At 44.4% G+C, this 21,795-nt stretch overlaps 1 protein-coding gene and 1 pseudogene across 2 annotated transcripts in view; both read right to left on the reverse strand.

The window, feature by feature from the left end:
* si:ch211-158d24.2 (multiple epidermal growth factor-like domains protein 9) overlaps positions 1-21,795 on the reverse strand; it is a 395,895-nt gene that overhangs the window by 275,014 nt on the left and 99,086 nt on the right. The gene's annotated exons all lie outside the window — the stretch shown is intronic.
* The window catches only part of LOC133475849 (myosin-7B-like), a 106,765-nt pseudogene that overhangs the window by 10,154 nt on the left and 74,816 nt on the right, over positions 1-21,795 (reverse strand).

Raw genomic sequence — 21,795 nt, forward strand, 5'->3', positions numbered from 1 at the left:
TACCACAGCAATTACCCCCACATGGAACCGTATGGAGCAGATTTATCTTTTATTGGAGGTTGATAATGATGACGATGATGATGATGATGATGTTGTTTTACCTGATTTGTTTCCTGATCCAGATGATTACGATGTTTAAACTACAACATTCATGTATGACAAGTTAACTCTGAGTGTAAATGTATTTGTTTCTTTAAAATGATTATACAGTTAAAAAAAAAAATCGAAATCAAGTGACTGTAAAATGATTTTACATTTGTGCAAATACATGATAAACAGGAGGGAAATGTTAAATATATTGTAGAAGTTATCATTTATTTGCTTAGCTTGCATTAGTATTATGGACCATTTTGAGAAAGGAACATGTCTCGCCTTCAAGAAGATGACTCAGCAGGAATCATCAGAGAGAAGGACGTGGCCGGGACGTGGCAGGTGTTGGTCCCATGTTTTCACCTTGAAACCCTACCCTTAGTGTGTTGTGTCTTGTAGCTTAGTACGTTATGTCTTGTAAACTTAGAAACCTCCCTATTTCAAATAAATACAGGAGCGACGGGAGAGATTGTTTAGAGCGTGTTGAGAGGCTGTAATCTGAACAATCTCCCATACGCCCTCCTCATGAGAAAAAGAAACCAGCGTCTTCATTCCTTTTGTGTCTATTTTTTATGTTGGGTAAGATAAATCCAACAGTATGCATAAAGTAAACTGAACTGAAGTAATTGTATATACTGTATAAGTGCATACAGCTAAAAAAATAAAAAATAATTCAGAAACCAATCCAAAATGATCAGTTTCTCTGATTTTGCTATTTAGGTATACATTTGAGTAAAAATACAAATTTTGTTCAATAATGCTGAACTACCAACAAAAAAACTCCTAAATTCCAAGTACAAATATTGTCATTTAGAGAATTTACTTGCAGGAAAAAAAAATATCAAAAGCCTTTCTCATGTCCAAAAATACACCTCCAATGATACCTACCCCCTGCGTCAAGCTTTGAATTTTCTGAGATAGTGGACTCCAGTCTCAGTGGAGTTATGTTTTCTAAAGTCAGATTTGGAGATTTAGTGAGTAAGGACTTGTTTAGATATTGTATGAGTTGTTCCTCGAGTAGGTTCTCAGTTATCTTTGAAGGAATTATACTAATTGTGACCGTCCAGCATGAAACCCATAAAGCATTAGACTACGTCAAAAATATTGATTTTCAGATGTGATTCAAACACCAGAAAAATAAGTAAAGGATCCCTTCCCAGCTGGAATTGATGTGAATTTCTTACCTTAATGCCGCCTCAAGAAAATGCTTGTATTGAGAGGGTACAGTGTGTCCATGAGAAAACTCCAACAACAACGAGAAATCAACGACACTAATCGGCTACTGAAGCACACAAAACCAAGGAAAACCACATCATGTCTAGTATCAACAGAAAGCTTGGGGTTCTCTACAGCCGCAGATTTAATTCAAATGTACGTCAATACACGTATGAACCAACAAGAGGCTGTAATACAGTCCCTTGTGGTGTATGCAAAACCTTCTTGTTGCTAGCCTAACGCTGCAATGCCACTTCCAATCTTTAAACGGACATACGGTACCAAATGTTACCAGATTACCACAATCTATACATCATTGAAAATAATTCTCAATGCCTTTTCCGACAATGTATATAGCTCAAAACATGGCTGTGTGACATCTAATCGGTTTCCTGCTCGAGGGTCACAATTGTGTTGGAGTTGGAGGTGTCTGGAATAATGAGAGACTGTTTATTAGTTTTCAGGAACATAGTATCCATACTAAATGCATCTTTGGCTCTAGTAATGTGCAGTGGGTCAGGTGTAAGGTGTTGCGTGTAACTTGTTGTACTGACTCGTGTCATCAGCTTGGAAATTTGCTTCTTGCCGCCCTTCAGTGCCATCTGCGCCGTCTCGTCCAGTTTGACCTGCAGCTCTGCACACGCCCCCCAAACACCACACACAAACACACACACACACAGACACGAGTGGTGAAACAAATCCCCTCATAAGCGCTAAAAAGGGAGGCGGTGCCAACCTTTAACAGCGACCTCCATGTTTTTCTTCATTCTGCTGCTATCCTGCTCCCTCTTCAGTTCCTCTGCCATCGCCTATGGGTATCGCTGCACCATGTTACGGTTGGAGGGCAAGAGTTACAGGTGAAAGGATGAGCACTCACCTCAGTGATGGCCTTCCTGGCTTTCTCCTCCATGCTGCGACCCTGCGCCAGTGCCTCGTCAACTTCGCTCCCCAGATGACACACGTCCGTCTCCAGCTTCCTCTTGTGGCTCACCAGACCCGTGTTCTTACAGACAGCACAAATCAGTACATCTATGAATAAAACGATCTATCAAGCAGTCAATCATACAATCGATCCATAAACCATTAAATCAAATGATCAAACAATCTGTCCATCAAGCAGTCATCAGTCATATGATCCATCACTCCATCAAATGATCATCAAATGATCAAACTATCAATCAAATTATTAACCCATCAAGCAATAAATCAAGTGATTGATCAATCAACAAAAGCATGAACTAACTAAACACTAAATCAACCAATCAAAATATAAATGAATCAAAACATCAATAAATAAGGGGATCAATCAAAAAAGTGATCAATCACTAACAATATATCAATCAAATGATCAATCAAACAAAAAATGTAACTCGCAAATGATCAATCAAACATTAAATCACTCAAATGAACGATCAATCGAATCAAACAAACAATTACTCAAAGTTAAGTAACTCAACCATTGAATCAATGATCAATGACAGGTACCTCCGTGGTGAGCAGGTTGGCTCTCTCAGTCAGTCAGTAACCTCCTTCAGATTACTTCGTCTGCACAAGATGTAATCCACCTGATCCTACCTCCGCTCTTGTAGGTGACCCAACGTTCCTGGCGCTTCAGGAAGAAAGTGTTCATTACAGCCATTTCCATCCTTTTTGCAAAGTCTACTACAATCTATCCCTCCAAGTTCCTTTCCTAGATGCCAAACTTACTCCATCAACTCTTCATCACCCCCGTTTCGTTTACCAACATGTCCATTACAATCTGCAAAAATCATGACTCTTTCTCTGTCTGGGATGGTCAGAACTACGTCATCAAGTTCCTTCCAGAATTTCTGTTTCACCTCTAGGTCACATCCTACCTGTGGGCCAAAGCTACTAATTACATTATACATAACCCTTAATTTCAAGTTTCATCATCATCACTCGATCTGACACTCTTTTCACCACCAAGACACTGTTAGCTAACTCTTCCTTTAAAATAACCCCTACTCAATTTCTCTTCCCATCTACCCCATAGTAAAATAATTTCAACCCTGCCCCTAAGATTGCAGCCTTACTGCCTTTCCACCTGCTCTCCTGGATGCACAATATATACAACCTTTCTCCTAATCACCATGTCAACCGACTCCCTAGCTTTCTTGTCATAGTCCCAACATTTAAAGTCCCCACATTGAGTTCTAGGCTTTGTGCTGTCCTCTTCTCTTTCTGTCTAAGAGCCCACTTTCCACCTCTCCTTCATCTTCGACCCACATGCCAAACATATAGCACTAATCACATTGGTGGACATGCTGATAAAACATGACACTAACCATGCTTGTGAACATGCTAACACACATACAGAATTTGAATTGGTCAATTCAAGGATCAAAAACCTGGTGTGAATTCTGCCATTCAGCTCCTTGCTAGAGCACAGCAAGTTGTGCAAAAATACATTAAACAATTGGATATGCACATTCAAAGGTTCAAGCAAGGTCAAATTAAGATCACCCGTGAAGATTATAGTGTATTTTAACTTCATCCTGCCTTTTTGTGAATAGTGGAGAACAACCATGCAGATAATATAAAATTAGTCTTGCTAGTGAACATACTAATGATCATATTATGTTAGCTGTGCTGGTGAACATGCTAAATCAACAAATGAATCATGTTAGCCATGGAGACATGCAGTAGATGCTAACAAATACAGTAATAACTCTAACATATCGAACTGGAGAAGATGCTGATGAATGACATGATCATTCATGAAAAACAAAGTTGAAGATCTTATCAAACCCTCTCAAGGCTGAGTTCACCTGAGGTTGTCAATCTCTTCATCTTTTTCAGCAATCTTGCGCTCAATCTCCATCCTAGTCTGCTGGAGTTCCATCTGGACTCTTAGGGTCTTGCTCTCCTCATTCTCAAGACTTCCCTGGAGGAGGTCAAAAGAGCCATGACAGGACTACCTTGACATGAGGTTTCACAGATGGCTGGAAGGCAGTCACTCACCTCTGCCTCCTCCAAGGCAGCTTTGATATCACTCTTCTCCACACCCAAGATCTTCATCCTCTCAAGCTCGTGGATGGTCTTCCTACCATGACTGACCTGCTCATCTGCAGCTGTTGTTTGGTTTTCTCCAGTGAAGAGCTTTTGGCCTGAGATGCCTCGGCAGCTTCTAAAACTGCCTGAACTTTGACAACCAGGTTCTTCCTGCAAACAAATGTACCATTTTCATTTTAACTTTTCTTTCAGTAATCCGTTTTCAATTACAAGGCTGCAGTAAGATAGATGATTGAAGAGAAGATGTTAATGAATACATTCAGGCTATCGTCACCATGTGACTCTAAGCTCACTGGACCTTTACCACGTCAAAAAAGGTACTGTTTGTGCCTCCCTCCCTCAACTGCATCAACTGCTGCGTCTCACCAAGTAAAAGATCTGAGTGGTGGACTTTACTTTCCCACCCCAGACATTTCATTCAGGCCTAATGGATACTTAAGCCATGTTGGTTCTTGTACAGCTTACATTGCTGAACATGACGCATATAGGCCATGGCCGTACACAAACTTTAGTCAACACGTTGCAGTGCTTAACTCCTTTGTCACTCTGTGTGTGTGTGTGTGTGTATGTGTGTGTGTGTCAGGGCATGGGGGGGTTGCAAATTGAGTGCCGCAACATCCACACTTAAGCGGCATACCCATCTGTATCGGATTTCAAACAACCTCCATGAGGTTTGGCATAAGTCTTGTCTGAATCAGATTTCATGTGGCTTTTGCTGTTCAGACTTCATAAAGTCAAGACGGTGTGGGGGATGCCAGTCTGAACAAGACCGTAGTGTGTCCTGTGTGCTAGAAAATGGTTGGCTGGACCCTGGAGTGACCGCCAGTCAATTGTGGGGTACAAGAGACAACCATTCACTTTTACATTCACTTCTTCAGTCCCTGACTCGGAAGTGGACACACATGCGTAGAACGGAAGTCAACTGTGTGTACCACTAAACTATCAGTGAACCATTTAGGTTGATAGTAATACAACCCCAATTCCAATGAAGTTGGGACGTTGTCCATCCATCCATCCATTTTCTGAGCCGCTTCTCCTCACTAGGGTCGCGGGCGTGCTGGAGCCTATCCCAGCTGTCATCGGGCAGGAGGCGGGGTACACCCTGAACTGGTTGCCAGCCAATCGCAGGGCACATAGAAACAAACAACCATTCGCACTCACAGTCATGCCTACGGGCAATTTAGAGTCTCCAATTAATGCATGTTTTTGGGATGTGGGAGGAAACCGGAGTGCCCGGAGAAAACCCACGCAGGCACGGGGAGAACATGCAAACTCCACACAGGCGGGGACGGGGATTGAACCCCGCACCTCAGAACTGTGAGGCTGACGCTCTAACCAGTCGGCCACCGTGCCGCGTTGGGACGTTGTGTTAAACATAAATAAAAACAGAATACAATGATTTGCAAATCATATTCAACCTATATTTAATTGAATACACTACAAAGACAAGATATTTAATGTTCAAACTGATAAACTTTATTGTTTTGAGCAAATAATCATTAACTTAAACATTAACATTAAAACCGGCATCAATTTGTAAAGGATATCACCACATGGGTTCATGAACACTTCAAAAAACCAATGTCAGTAAATATAGTTCGGCGCTACATCTGTAAGTGCAACTTGAAACTCTACTATGCAAAGCAAAAGCCATTTATCAACAACACCCAGAAACGCCAGCGGCTTCTCTGGGCCGAGCTCATCTAAGATGGACTGATGCAAAGTGGAAAAGTGTTCTGTGGTCTGACGAGTCCACATTTCAAATTGTTTTCGGAAATTGTGGACGTCGTGTCCTCCGGGCCAAAGAGGAAAATAACCATCCGGACTGTTATGGACGCAAAGTTCAAAAGCCATCTGTGATGGTATGAGACTGTGTTAGTGCCAGTGGCATGGGTAACTTACACATCTGTGAAGGCACCATTAATGCTGAAAGGTACATACAGGTTTTGGAGAAATATATGCTGCCATTCAAGCAATGTCTTTTTCATGGACGCCCCTGCTTATTTCAGCAAGACAATGCCAAACCACATTCTACACGTGTTACAACAGCGTGGCTTCGTAGTAAAAGAGTGCGGGTACAAGACTGGGATGCCTGCAGTCCAGACCTGTCTCCCATTGAAAATGTGTGGCGCATTATGAAGCGTAAAATACGACTACGGAGACCCCGGACTGTTGAACAGCTGAAACTGTACATCAAGCAAGAATGGGAAAAAATTCCACATACAAACCTTCAACAATTAGTGTCCTCAGTTCCCAAACATTTATTGAATGTTGTTAAAGGAACGGCTTCAGTGATTTACGGGTTTTTCCATAATATTCATCAAAAAAAATAAAAAAATCATCAAAAAATAAAAATGAAAAAATACAGCCATATCAGCAGCCATATTGTGGAAAGACGCGTTGTTTCATGTTGATGCACGAGAGAGGTTTCCCTGCATGCCAAACAAAGAGATGAGTTGACTCAGAGGCTTTGTACATGCCTGTACTGTACTGTACATGTCACGGGCACTCATACAAGGCGCGTGATTGGTTCCCGGCGTGACATCGACCAATGAGAGCACGAGTGGATTTATCCCGTGAGCCTCACGCTGCATCTTCCCTTGTTGTGTCTCGCCAGTCTCGTCCACGCTGTTGACTGTCTCCCATACTGTATCTTAGTGTTGTGTTGGTAATAACTTTTTTTGTTTAAGCGATAACTTTTTTGGATTAGTTAAGCCCTTACAATGCCGCCTAAGCGCTGTGCCCCTGCGAAAGCTTCCTCCGGGGCGCCCAAGAGGAAGAAGAAGATGATGACCATCAGCGAAAAAGTGAAACTTTTAGATATGATCAAAGAGGGCAGAGGTTATGCATCTGTGGCACGCCATTATGGCGTGAATGAATCTACAGTGCGGTACATCAAGAAAGAGGAAGCAAACATCCGCAAAACTGCTTCAATAAGGAAGCAAAACGTGTGGTAACTCCACGTAATAAGAGACGGGGTTATGTCCTTGTACAGGGGAATTTTGAAGCAAAACAAAAAACAAAGACAACAACTACCCATCACCATGTTTTTCTCCAAGGTAAAACCCCAGCTTCACAGCGCCTCCAGCAGAAGAGTCTCCGAGTGAACCTAAAGCCTCTATGACTCAAGTGAGAGCCTCTCCTCCGCCACCAACGTAAGCCTCTTCGCCTCTCTTAGAAGGTAATGTTGATGAATGTTAATTACTGTATAATGTTTTATAATTAGATTTAAGTAAATACGTGTAGTGTTGTAATCTTTGTCTCAAATATGTAAAGTATAAGTACTGTTTACATATCTTAAACATTCTAGTACCCACATACACATACACGAAAATTCCTAGGGGAGAAGGGTGGGGGTCCAAATCCTACTTCGCGGTCTTTCACCTTTCGGGTGGGGTTCTGCTCCCATTAACCGCAAAAAACGAGGGATCACTGTATTCTGTTTTTATTTAGGTTTAACACAACTTCCCAACTTCATTGGAATTGTGGTTGTACTATGTCTGTATGTGAGTTGGTTAAGATACTTTGGGTACGGAAAACTCAGAGCCCATTAAATTTTTCAGTTTGTTATATTGCAGCCATTTGTTAAAATTATTTAAGTAAATGTTTTCCTCATTAATGTACACACTGCGCCCCATAATGACAGAAAAAAATTGAATTGTTAAAATTTTTGCAGATTTATTAAATAAGAGAAACTGAAATATCACACAGTCATAAAAGTATTCAGACGCTTTGCTCAGTATTTAGTCGGAGCACCCTTTTGAGCTAATACAGCCATGAGTCTTTTGGGGAATGATGCAACAAGTTTTTCACTTTTCACACCTGGATTTGCGGATCGTCTGTCATTCCTCCTTGCAGATCCTCTCCAGTTCTGTCAGGTTGGATGGTGAACGTTGGTGCACAGCCATTTTCAGGTCTCTCCAGAGATGCTCAATTGGGTTTAAGTCTGGGCTCTCGCTGGCCCTTCAATAACAGTCACTGAGTTGTTCTGAAGCCACTCATTCGTTATTTTAGCTGTGTGCTTAGGGTCATTGTCTTGTTGGAAGGTGAACCTTCGGCCCAGTCTGAGATCCTGAGCACTCTGGAGAAGGTTTTCGTCCAGGATATCCCTGTACTTGGCCACATTCATCTTTCCTTCGATTGCAACCAGTCGTCCTGTCTCTGCAGCTGAAAAACACCCCCACAGCCTGATGCTGCCACCACCATGCTTCACTGTTGGGACCAATCAGTATAATAAAACACAGCTGGACTCCAATGAAGGTGTAGAACCATTCCAAAGATGATCAGAAGAACTGGACAGCACCCGAGTTAAATATATGAGTGTCACAGCAAAGGATCTGAATACTTATGGCTGTGTGATATTTCAGTTTTCTCTTTTAATAAATCTGCAAAAATTTCAACAATTCAGTTTTTTTCTGTCAATATGGGGTGCTGTGTGTGTGTGAAAATGAACTTAAATTATTTTAGCAAATGGCTGCTATATAACAAAGAGTGAAAAATGTAAGGGGGTCTGAATACTTTCCGTACCCACTGTAGCAACAACAAAAATAAAATTGAGTTTTACTTTGCTTCTTCCAGCTCTTCGATCCTCAGTACGCCAGCTGTCTCATACTTGGTCCTCCACTGCACCACCTGGCTGTTGGCATTGGACAGCGTCCTTTGCAGCGCTGCCTTGGACTCTTGCTCCGCCTCCAGCTGTTCCCTCAGCAGACTGCAGTCATGACGGGATGCCTGCACTGCCTGCGCCAGTACCACCGGACCCCCGATTTAGACTGGTTCTAGTCTGAGCCACAGCGTGCCTGTCGTGGTTTAATAAAACATAAAATATGTTGACATAAATGATTTCTACATCAATCACTTTCAATCCTGTGGAACCATTTTTCTTATTCCGTTACAATTTTAGATATCAATATCAATGGGATCGTTTCAGGTGGGAGAAGACCCTGTAGAAAGTCAAGATTTGGCATATCTAACCTGCCAGCTTTCCCTCATCTCAGGGCCATGAAGGTAACTGAGCGTGATTGGATGTGGGAGTCGAGGGGTGGGCAGAGAGGAAGCAGAGAGGGAGTGTGTACGTTGGAGACGTTTAGGCTGACATTTGTCACAGTTTTTTGTTTTTATTACAGACTTTTAAAAATATATTTATTTGATCATCTATGGATGTTTTATTTATTTTTAATTTTACTATTTCTCATTGCATCTTTTAAATTTCAGAGTTTTATGAAATACATTCAGAAATGCCAACCTTAGCCTGACAAAGCGCTTATGCACACACTCATAACAATATTGACAGGAACAAATGCAAGAGCAACCTTTCGCTTGATTTTCTACAACTACAGTACTGGAGTTAAAAACATCACCACAATGAATTCTGGGTTCCCATAATGCTTTTAGCTGACTACATTGCCAGGACCGTAAGGGTGAGCAACGGTGCCAATGCTTAAGGCCGGAAATCGCCTTTTCACACCGTCTCCATTCAGGCTGTTGTTCATGTCATTAAAGCAGAGAACACCTGCCTTTAATAGGGATGTGTGGAGATGGCAGGGGTGGGTAGAGGAGTCAAATATTGTACTCAAATAAGAGTACTGTTACTTCAGAATAATATGACTCAAGTAAAAGTAAAATGTATTCCTCAAAATAATAACTTGAGTAGGCATAAGAATGTACTCAGTGAAAAAAACTACTCAATAAGTAACTGAGTAACATCTGATTTATTTTTATAAATCAGAGCATGAATGTCAAATAAAATAAAAATAACTTAATAAAACATGCATGTGCAAATTCAGATATTCCTGAACAATATCACTTAATCTAAAACAATAAAGAAAATATTAATAAAGTAACAAATTAAGGCAAATTAAGCTCAGAGAAATGGTCTTATACTATTTTGTTTCCACTTGTTAAACAGCAAAAACAGGAGCAAGGCTGCAGTGGATATAAAAAGTCTAAACACCTTTGTTCAAATTCCAGGGTTTTGTGACGTACAAGAATTTAGACCAAAATAAATCATTTTCAAACTTTTTCCACCATCAATGTGACCTAAAATTTCTTTTTGAGAGGGGAGGTGATAATAAACAACTGAAATATTCTTGTATGTGACAGACTTGAACTTGAAGGTTAACTTGCTGCCTTCTTGGCCTGGTCACCTTTGCAAAAGAAATGTTCTGTCTCAACTGGTCCTTTACCCGGTTAAAAAAAGATTAAATAAAATAAATCTGGGCGGCACGGTGAAGCTTGTTGAAGTCTTCGTTGAGGGAGGCCAGTTCCTTTTCCACCTGAGCACTCCTCAGCAAGGGCCGCAGCTTGTAGAACAACATCATCCATGGCCACATGCGCACACTGAAGAATGAGCGCAGGTTGAACTGGATCGCCATCACCGCGTCCCTGAAACAGGTACATGTGAGTCTACAGGTACGGTGACCCAGCAGATCTAGCAAATGGAGCTGCACTAAAAAGGACTGGAGTAATTTCTGTGTTTCTGATTGTTGGGCCCTGGCAGCAGTCTGAGCATGAAACACAACCATAAGTGGTCGCACAATTTCAAGCCAAAATTTTGAGTGAAATTACGACTTCTCATGAAACTCAGCTCAGCCAGCAATAAAGGATTAACTCTGCCCCTGTTTTGTTTTAAGGGTTGTTTGTGGTTTTAATGTTTTACAGTCTGCGATTGTCCAGAAACCAGTTTAGGGTGTACACTGCCTCCTGTATTGTACCTGAATGAGTTCAATGAATAAAAGTTGATGAACTAGTTTATATTTCGGGCGAAGGTGAACTGAACTCAGTTTACTTCTGCCTGAGGAATGATGTGGAGAACGTGCTCATTCTGGCATCTGCTAACAGTTTATTTTCATTCAACAGTGCCAAGGTTTGGTTTGGGACTTCCAGGAGAGAAAAGACAGGTGAACACACAATATACGAGCCTCCATGTCAGAGGACAAACACCGTATTTAGCAACCAATTCAGTGCGGCTACCATTCATTTACTTTTGGCAGTTACGGTGTAACTTCTCTAAGATCTCTAGCCTTGCATTTACGTTTGGCAGTTACGGTGTAACTTCTCTAAGATGTCTAGCCTTGCTAAAAGCAGCAAGCCATTGTTTGTCTTATGCCATTGCTCTGGATGTCGGCTGTCACCTAAGGATCAAAAGGGACCTGTTTTCCTCCAAACAAAGAATTATGGTAAATAAAAAAAAAAATTAAATTCCTTGAAAATTGGATTGTTTCATATGGTGTACTGCAGTTGAAACAATCTTGTCTTTGTTCTGCTCGGTAACTGCTGTTTGGTATTTTCTCTCTCCAGCTTCCATTGAGAATCCTAAAGACAATCAGGGGTTCGAGTTGCCGACAATTAGGGCTTCAAGTCTCCGACAATTAGGGGTTTGAGTCTCTGAAAATCAGGGGTTCGGGTTCCTAAGTTTGAGTCTACAAATCAGGGGTTCGAGTCCCCAGGTTCGAGTCCGACAAGTAGGGGTTCGGGTCCCCGACAATTTCAAAGACGTTCGAAGTTGTAAAAAACCTGGAAGCGCTTCCAGCAGGTTAGGTGGACCTGACTTGTTAAGGAAGTGCTTGTTAAGGTTTAAATTGGTGCTGGAGAGAGCGAAAGCAAAAGAAATAGAACAAGAGGAAAAATAATTATGTGTGTGAAATTTTGAGAAAGGAAAATAGATGTAAACAGTACACGTCTGGAAATGTGGTTGACTGTTAGATTTAGATGCGAATAGGGACAGATGCCTCCTGACAAAAACTCCATGGAGGAGAAGTTACTGATAACTGTGTATCGCCTGTGGTCTAATCTGTCCAAGTTGGCCTGGGGGAGGATGTCAGGTTGTGGTTGTGATTTGGGTTCCACAGTGGCCTCTACAAATCAACCAACCTATGACAAAGATCGAGGAGAGTGCAATCTGGAAGAAAACCAACAACACAACCGCCTACTGCAACCCACAGCACGGCCCTTCACACGCAGCACTTTTGCGGTCCCCTCCTTTCCTCACACAGCCTGCTGCAGTACCTCACAAGAGCAGCCGCCTCACTCCCACACCGCCTGGCCCCATAGAATGCACTCGACAACTGCCTCATGAACAGCAAAGCATCGCTGAACCAGATTTGAGGAGGTCGAGGCCGGATACTGGACAAGATAGGAGTCGTGGAGGGGGTTGAAGATGCTTCCATTGTGGAAAGAAAGGACATTGGATAGACACAAGAAAAAGAAAAGGGGCAAGACTTTTGCACTCATGGTGGCGATCGATGGTGGGGGACCCAGTTTGTCCGACCTCTGGCTGACTCCTGGCGGCCCCAAAGACAGAGTGACGCTTAACTAATGATATATAACCACACACAATGCATTCAACATTGCTGTTTCTTTTTTGTTTGTTTGTTTTTTTTTTTTTTTTTGCAATGAAGACACACTTGGCACTGATAACAACGCTTTGGTTAAGCTAGTTATTTAAATTACAGTCACCACCAGACATTCATTAACACACTTATGGAGTTAATGTGTGCAACTATGAAGTACTGTACAGTCAGTGTTGCCACAGTTACCCTGAAAAAGCAACTAAGTTACTTTACTGATTACTTGATTTCAAAAGTAACTAAGTGTTAAATATATTCTAGAAGTTATCATTTATTTGCTTAGCTTGCATTAGTATTATGGACGATTTTAGATGTCTCGCCTTCGAAAAGATGACTCAGCATCATCCGATGGAAGGGTGCCTGGACCAAGGACGTGATCGGATGTGGTCGGGTCGGGACAAGTGTTGGTCCAATATTTTGTGTTGTGTCTTATTGCTTAGAATACTATGTCTGGGAAAAACCCTCTTATTATCAAATATTATGTGTCGTGTCTTATTGTTTAGAATACTATGTCTGGGAAAAACCCTCTTATTATCAAATATTTTGTGTTGTGTCTTATTGCTTAGAACATTATGATTTGTAAATCCCTCCTATTTCAAATAAATGCAGGAGCGAGGGGGGGGATTGTTTAGAGCGTGTTGAGAGGCTGTGATCTGAACAATCTCCCATACGCCCTCCTCATGAGAAAAAGAAACCAGCGTCTTCATTCCTTTTGTGTCTATTTTTTATAATGTTGGGTAAGATAAATCCAACATTAAATTGGTCCTTCGAGCCGGATGTCAACACACCCGAGGATTCCAGTTGTGGAAGCAGACTTCCAGTTAAGAGACCGTGGCCACGGCAAGTAAGACCCTTTACGGGACTGATCTTCGTTCTCCTCAACTGGGATCTGAAGGTTGACGACAATCCACAGGATTGAAGACGACTGGTGAGTTAAATTTAAATTTTTTTTAGGAAAAAGGACGCCGGAGTCCAGAAATTCCGCGAGGACGGCGGAGTCCTGTACGTACTTAAATTCCGTGTTTAATAAACCCTGTGGATACTAGTCAATGGCGGGTAGAATAAAGAAACTAGGAAAGTTTCGTGGCGTCGTAGTTAAATTCCGTATAGGATGGCGGAGTCCTCTAATGAGCTGTTGACAGACGTAGTTAAATTCCGTATGGGACGGCGGAGTCCTCTGACGAGCCAGTGTGAATGAAAACTGTTTGAATGAGAGTGTAAATGGGAAATGGGAAACCACTAGGTTTTTCATTCCATACCAAAACAGTGGGAAAGTAAACGGTGGACTTTTGTGGATGCAAAGGCAAGAATTCTCCACTCGAAAGAGTTGAAGTGAGAATTACCACAGAAAGTAAATTTGAATCACCGTCCTACTGAAAAGAAACAGTGTTCTAGACTACCCTAGGTAGTATTACACTGAACCAAATTCTTTCAAATGGGGAAAGGAAGTAGTAAAATAAAAAACAGGAATACACTGCAGTGTAAAGGTTGGAGGTTCATTAAATTAAATTTAAAAGAAAAAAAGAAACAGGATCCTGATAAAATTTTATATTTAGAGACAGGGATAACCGAACACGGCTTTAATGGTTGGTTAAATACACAAAAAATAGCCGCGTTGCAGGAATCAAATTATATAAAAAATAAAAGACAAGCCACCGTTAAACGTGGGAAAGGCTGTTGTCTGCAGCCTTGGAGCTTATCACAAAAATAGAAGATAAAAAAGAATGTGATGAGCTGCAGTAATACAGAGCATGCGTACCAAACCCACGCACATTGTTAAATTCATTAAGACCAGACGCTACTGTGTTTACAGTAGTGGACATTAATGCATTCTTTTCAGTACCAATAGAAAATAACAGTCAATTTTGGTTTGCATTCACATTTGAGAAAAAAAATAAAAAAAAATATATATATACATTTACTAGAAAAGTTAGTAAGTAAGTTAGAAAAAAGTAACTATTTGGGGTGTTTGATGGGGGGGAGAAGCACTTACTTGCGTGACGTCAGCCGTGCAGCGCGTTACACCAGCTCACAGTCCCGACTACAGACGGAAACTTCTAACTTTTCATTGTAATTATTACCGTAATTTCTCGTGTATAATGCGCATCCCCCGCCCCCCAAAATTGTCAAAAGTCAATAGTGCGCATTATACATAGGTATAGGGGCAAATGGAAAAATCTTTCACATTTTATAAATGTATGCCGCAATCTAGTAGTTATAAAAAGCTGTACACTTTCATTCCAAAATGACACTGCCACCAGGTGGTTATAAAAAATGTGTAGCCTACACTTTCACTCCAATATGACAGGGGTACGTATGACTGCATATACGTAAAGTTGTGCTCATAAGTTTACATACCCTGGCAGAATTTGTGAAATATTTGTATTTATTTTTTATTTAAAAATGTTTTAATATGCCTGATGACTGAACAACAACCATAATTTATTTATGGTTATGTTTTCTTTAACGATAATGCTTTTCTGAAATGCTTGACCGCTTAATTTGAATATCATTCAAATAAAATAAAATGTGTTTCACTTGGTCCTTCATGTTTTCTTTAAAGAATTGTTCCCATCTTACAAATTCTGCCTGGGTAATCAAACATATGAGCATAACTGTGTGTTTTCTAATTTACTAAATAAAAATAGGGCTGTTAATTTCAAAATGAGAGCAAGTAAATTTCAAAAAGGATTAAGTGTTCAAACCAAATGCTTAAATTCAGAATAAAACCCTAATAAAATACAGATAATACTTCATGTTTTGATCATATGGGTGGAAGCAAAATCATGCATTTAAAATTGCATTATAAATAGGTAGAAGGTTTTTCCAGAATTTTGAGGTTAACTTTGGGGGTGCGTATTATACATGGGTGTGCATTATACACGAGAAATTACGGTATTTAAGTATTGTAAATCCTTCAGGGAGTCAGATCTTAATCTACATCACCGATTTATGAACGCACATGAATGGGCATGGGCAGCCGTGGCCCAATCGTTAAGCTCTTTTCCTGCCACTGTGGGGGACCTAGGTTCAAGACCCCGACTGGACCATCCACCAACATCCCCTGGACTCACGATCCTTGAGCAAGACACTGATACCCCGAAATGCTCCCTGGGCGCTTCAGCTGCCCCCTGCTCCAGTGTGTTCCACTAACATGTGTATGAGTTCACTGTGATGGGGTAAATGCAGAGAACAAATTTTGTGTGCATGCATGCATGTTCATGACAATAAAAGATGATTCTTCTTTTAAAAAAAAGGGTCACAGGGGCCTTACTAAAATTCTTAGCAGACACTGGCATACAGTCAGCAAAGATACATTTTAATTGTCGTCTGAAAAATGTAATTTCAAAATTTCAAACTCCCAAACTTCTGACGAAAAATCTAATGATAGTACAGATGTTATTTTTGGGCCTGACAAAATATTGGCAGATCCTGGATCAATAATTATGCACAACTGACCATGTCATTCGCATCTCTTGGACAAAAAATGCTGAGGCAGATTTTATCAAGCGGAAGAAAGTTTTGGCTAGTGCTGGTGGTGCCCTTCGATTGCCAGACTACTTAATAGCCTTCACTCGTTATTGACATGACCTCGTGCTCATGTCGACACAGGCTTTTGGGGGAAAGAAAAAGTACCTAGCTAGAGCTTTTCCTCTAAATAAATTAGGTCACGTATATATGAGGATGCCATGTGCCCTATCCCCTTTTTGAGATTGTCTTTGCAGGCACTCCATTGGACCGGATCCATTTGGGTCTGCCGAGGCCACGTCTGCCGATGGACACTCGAGATGTACAGGTATTGCACACTGACTGCTCAATTTCAGGAAACAAGTCCTCTCAGCACTGCCGTGGAGTGGCCGAAGGACCCCTAGATGACATCAAACCAGCGACAAAAGACTTAGAGACATCAGTGGCTGCCCGGGCCATCCAGGTTCTTCTATCCTGCCAACCAAGAGCTACGTGGGTTCACGCATCACCTCCTCACCTCCCATTCTACCTCCTTCATCTCCCTAATACTTCCTCTATTTCTGCAACGGATGGCGGGAATAGTTAGCCTGACGCTGCTAAAAGATGATGTCTCCAGTACGCTAAGGACCCACGGGTTTTAGAACCCTTCCTCTGTGGTTTTGCATTAATTGTTATAATTGTTGAGATTAATGTGTGCATCAATGCTTCCACTTTTGACAGTCGGCACAGTTTTGAACCTTACAAAGAATTTTTGTTGTTGTTGTTGCATGCACCTCTATTAATTTCACTTCTATGGTATGACTCTGCTCAGACAGCGATTGTCTTTGTCCTTGCCAATGTCTTTAATAAAACCTGTTATTGTTTTAACTTCCCTGATTCCTCGACCTGTGAATCCACCCCCTTTCTCCTCCCACCTTTGGAATAATAAGTGTGTGTGTGCAACCGGACTGGAAAAGTACTGACAAATAGGTTTCTCAAAACCCTAAATGCGTCACCTGATCAAAATCACTTGAATTGGTACGCTTGTACCAATATACTGTATTTCAGGCTGCAACTTCATCCATCCATCCATCCATCCACTTACTACCGCTTTACCGGGGACGCCCAGACTTCCCTCTCCCCAGCCACTTCATCCAGCGCTTCCGGGGGATCCCGAGGCGTTCCCAGGCCAGCCAAAAGACATAGTCTCTCCAGTGTGTCCTCGGTCGTCACCCTTTTCTGACAGAGGACCATGGTCTCAGATTTGGAGGTGCTGATTCTCATCCCAGCCGCTTCACACTCGGCTGCAAACTGCTTCAGTGAGAGTTGGAGATCACAGCTTGATGACGCCAACAGAACCACATCATCTGCAAAAAGCAGAGAGTCAATACTGAGGCCACCAAACCAGACCCCCTCTACGCCTCGGCTGCGCCTATAAATTCTCTCCATAAAAGTTATGAACAGAATCGGTGACAAAGGGCAGCCTTGGCACCCCCCACAGGACTCCATGAGGGACACGGTCGAACGCCTTCTCCATGTCCACAAAACACATGTAGACTGGTTGGGCGAACTCCCATGCAGCCTCAAGGACCCTGGCGAGGATGAAGAGCTGTTCCACTGTTCCAAGGCCATGACAAAAACCACACTGCTCCTCCTGAATCTGAGATTCCACTTCCCGACGGACCCCCCTCTCCAGCACCCCTGAATAGACCTTACCAGGGAGGCTGAGGAGTGTGATCCCCCTGTAGTTGGAACACACTCTCCGGTCCCCCTTCTTAAAAAAGGGGGACCACCACCCCAGTCTGCCAATCCAGAGGCACTGTCCCCGATGTCCACGCGATTTTGCAGAGGCGTGTAAACCAGGACAGCCCTACAACATCCACAGCCTTTAGGAACTCCGGGTGAATCTCATCCACCCCCGGGGCCTTGCCATCGAGGAGCTTTTTAACCACCTCGGTGACCTCAACCGCAGTGATAGGAGAGCCTGGCTCAGAGACCCCAGACTCTGCTTCCTCATGGGAAGGCATGTCGGTGGATTTGAGGAGGTCTTCAAAGTATTCTCCCTACCGACTCACAACGTCCCGATTTGAGGTCAGCAGCACCCCATCCCCACGATACACAGTGTTGATGGTGCACTTCTGCCCCCTCCTGAGACGCCGGATGGTGGACCAGAATTTCCTCGAAGCCATCCGGAAGTCTTTCTCCTTGGCCTCACCGAACTCCTCCCATACCCGGGTTTTTGCTTCAGTGACCACCAAAGCTGCATTCCGCTTGGCAAGCCGGTACCTATCAGCTGCCTCAGGAGTCCCACAGGCCAAAAAGGCCCGATAGGACTCCTTCTTCAGCTTGACGGCATCCCTCACCGTTGGTGTCCACCAACGGGTTCGGGGATTGCCGCCACGACAGGCCACGACCACCTTACGGCCACAGCTCCTGTCGGCCGCCTCGGCAATAGAGGCGCGGAACATGGTCCACTCGGACTCAATGTCCCCCGCCTCCCCTGAGACGTGGGTGAAGTTCTGCCGTAGGTGTTGATGGAAAAATGTAAATAAGTTATCATGTGTTGTGCTTTTCTACTTACTTCTGATTAGAGAAATGTTTTATCACCGCGTGCAAAGCTTTCTCCCACAGGATGAGTCAAGTCCTTGCAGGTGCAAGGACAAACTTGAACCGAGGAGTTTTCCTGTGTCTTGATAAGAAGTATATAATTCTTCTACTGTCTCAACCACACCAAAGAGTGTTATGTGCTGATCACATGAGTTGCAACAAGCATGTATGCCCCCACCTTTTTGACGTTGTAACTCATATGTAACAAGGGAACTGCCCTAAGGGAATAAAAAGAGAGGATTTGGCAGAGTGAACTTAGAACGGGTTGGAGATTGTATCTAAGTACACTCTCGTCCGTTTCTCCTTGCAAGTCTGAAAACTGAACTGCCTCTGTGTCTGTCTTGTTTTTACAAGTGTTCTAGGTGTCTTCAACCTAACAGGTGTGAGTTGATACTCCTTCTGACAGGGGATTCTGCCAGACGTTCCCAGCAGACCCTCACAATACGTTTGGGCCTGCCAGGTCGGACCGGCATCTTCCCCCACTATCGGAGCCAACACACCACCAGCTCCGCCCCTCTCTTCACCCAAGTGTCCAAGACATGCGGCCGCAAGTCTGATGACACGACCACAAAGTCGATCATCGAACGGCGACCTAGGGTGTCCTGGTGCCAAGTGCACGTGTGGACACCCTTATGCTTGAAAATGGTGTTTGTTATGGACAATCCATGGTGAGCACAGAAGTCTCATAACAGAACATCACTCGGGTTCTGATCGGGGGGGGCGTTCCTCACAATCACGCCCTTCCAGGTCTCACTGTCATTGCCCACGAGAGCATTGAAGTCCCCCAGCAGAACGATGGAGTCCCCAGCAGGAGCGCTCTCCAGCACCCCCTCTCAGGACTCCAAGAAGGGTGGGTGCTCTGAAATGCTGTTTGGTGAATAGGCACAAATAACAGTCAGGACCCGTCCCCCGACCCGAAGGTGGAGGGAGGCTACGCTCTCGTCCACCGGGTTGAACCCCAATGTACAGGTGCCGAGCCGGGGGGCAATAAGTATACCCACACCTGCTCGGCGCCTCTCACCATGGGCAACTCCAGAGTGGAAGAGAGTCCAACGCCTCTCAAGAGGACTGTTACCAGAGCCCAAGCCGTGTGTGGAGGCGAGCCCGACTATATCTAGTCTGAACTTCTCGACCTCACACACCAGCTCGGGTTCCTTCCCTGCCAAAGTGGTGACATTCCACGTCCCTAGAGCCAGTTTCTGTAGCCGGGGATCGGATCGCCACGGTCTCCGCCTTCGGCCACCGCCCAGCTCACACTGCAACCGACCCCTATGGCCCCTCCCACAGGTGGTGAGCTCATGGGAAGGGGGACCCGCGTTACGCTTTCGGGCTGTGCCCGGCCAGGCCCGGCCACCAGGCACTTGCCTTCGAGCCCCACCTCAAGGCCTGGCTCCAGAGGGGGGCCCCGGTGACCCGCGTCCGGGCAAGGGAAACCTAGATTCATTTAATGTATTCTACATACCCCTCCTTGGGCCGTCAGCTTATCGTGGTGGAGGAGTTTGTGTGTCCCAATGATCCTGGGAGCTAAGTTGTCTGGTGCTTCACGCCAATTTGGTAGGGTCACTCATGGCAAACATGTCCTAGGTGAGGGACCAGACAAAGCATGGCTCAAAGACCCCTTATGAAGAAGACAAATTATGGTTTCCCTTGCCCGGATGCGGGTCACCGGGGCCCCCCTCTGGAGCCAGGCCTGGAGGTGGGGCTCGAAGGAAAGCGCCTAGTTGCCGGGCCTGCACCCATGGGGCCTGGCCGGGCACAACCCGAAAGGGTTACCAGGGTCCCCCTTCCCATGGGCTCACCACCTGTCCTCCAGGACAGTGAGACCTGGAATGGCGTAATTGGGAGGAACGCCCCCCTCCGATCAGAACCCGAGCGGTGTTCGGTTTTTGGACTTCTGTGTTCATCACGGCTTGTCCATAACGAACACCATGTTCAAGCATAAGGGTGTCCACACGTGCATTTGGCACCAGGACAACCTAGGTCACAGTTCGATGATCGGTTTTGTGGTCGTGTCATCGGACTTGCGACCGCATGTCTTGGACACTCGGGTGAAGAGAGGGGCGGAGCTGTCAACTGATCACCACCTGGTGGTGAGTTGGCTCCGATGGTGGGGGAAGATGCCGGTCCGACGTGGCAGGCCCAAATGTATTGTGAGGGTCTGCTGGGAACGTCTGGCGGAATCCACTGTCAGAAGGAGTTTCAACTCCCACCTCCGACAGAACTTTGCTCATGTTCCGGGGGAGCCGGGGGACATTGAGTCCGAGTGGACCATGTTTCGCGCCTCCATTGCTGAGGCGGCCGACCGGAGCTGTGGCCGTAAGGTGGTTGGTGCCTGTCGTGGCGGCAATCCCCGAACCCGTTGGTGGACACCAACGGTGAGGGATGCCGTCAAGCTGAAGAAGGAGTCCTATCGGGCCTTTTTGGCCTGTGGGACTCCTGAAGCAGCTGATGGGTACCGGCTGGCCAAGCGGAATGCGGCTTTGGTGGTCGCTGAAGCAAAAACTCGGGCATGGGAGGAGTTCGGTGAGGCCATGCAGAAAGACTTCCGGACGGCTTTGAGGAAATTCTGGTCCTCCATCTGGCGTCTCAGGAGGGGGAAGCAGTGCACCATCAACACTGTGTATAGTGGGGATGGGGCGCTGCTGACCTCGACTCGGGACGTTGTGAGCCGGTGGGGAGAATACTTTGAAGACCTCCTCAATTCCACCGAAACGCCTTCCCATGAGGGAGAAGAGGCGGGCTTTCCTCTCTCTGGGTTGAGGTCACTGAGGTGGTTAAAAAGCTTCTCGGTGGCAGGGCCCCGGGGGTGGATGAGATTCGCCCGGAGTTTCTCAAGGCTCTGGATGTTGTAGGGCTATCCTGGTTAACACGCCTCTGCAACATCGCGTGGACATTGGGGACAGTGCCTCTGGATTGGCAGACTGGGGTGGTGGTCCCCCTTTTTATGAAGGGGGACCGGAGTGTGTGTTCCAACTACACTCCTCAGCCTCCCTGGTAAGGTCTATTCTGGGGTGCTGGAGAGGAGGGTCCGTTGGGAAGTTGAATCTCAGATACA

The sequence above is a fragment of the Phyllopteryx taeniolatus genome, chromosome 3 (assembly GCF_024500385.1).
Source record: "Phyllopteryx taeniolatus isolate TA_2022b chromosome 3, UOR_Ptae_1.2, whole genome shotgun sequence".
In the NCBI taxonomy this organism is placed as follows: domain Eukaryota; kingdom Metazoa; phylum Chordata; class Actinopteri; order Syngnathiformes; family Syngnathidae; genus Phyllopteryx; species Phyllopteryx taeniolatus.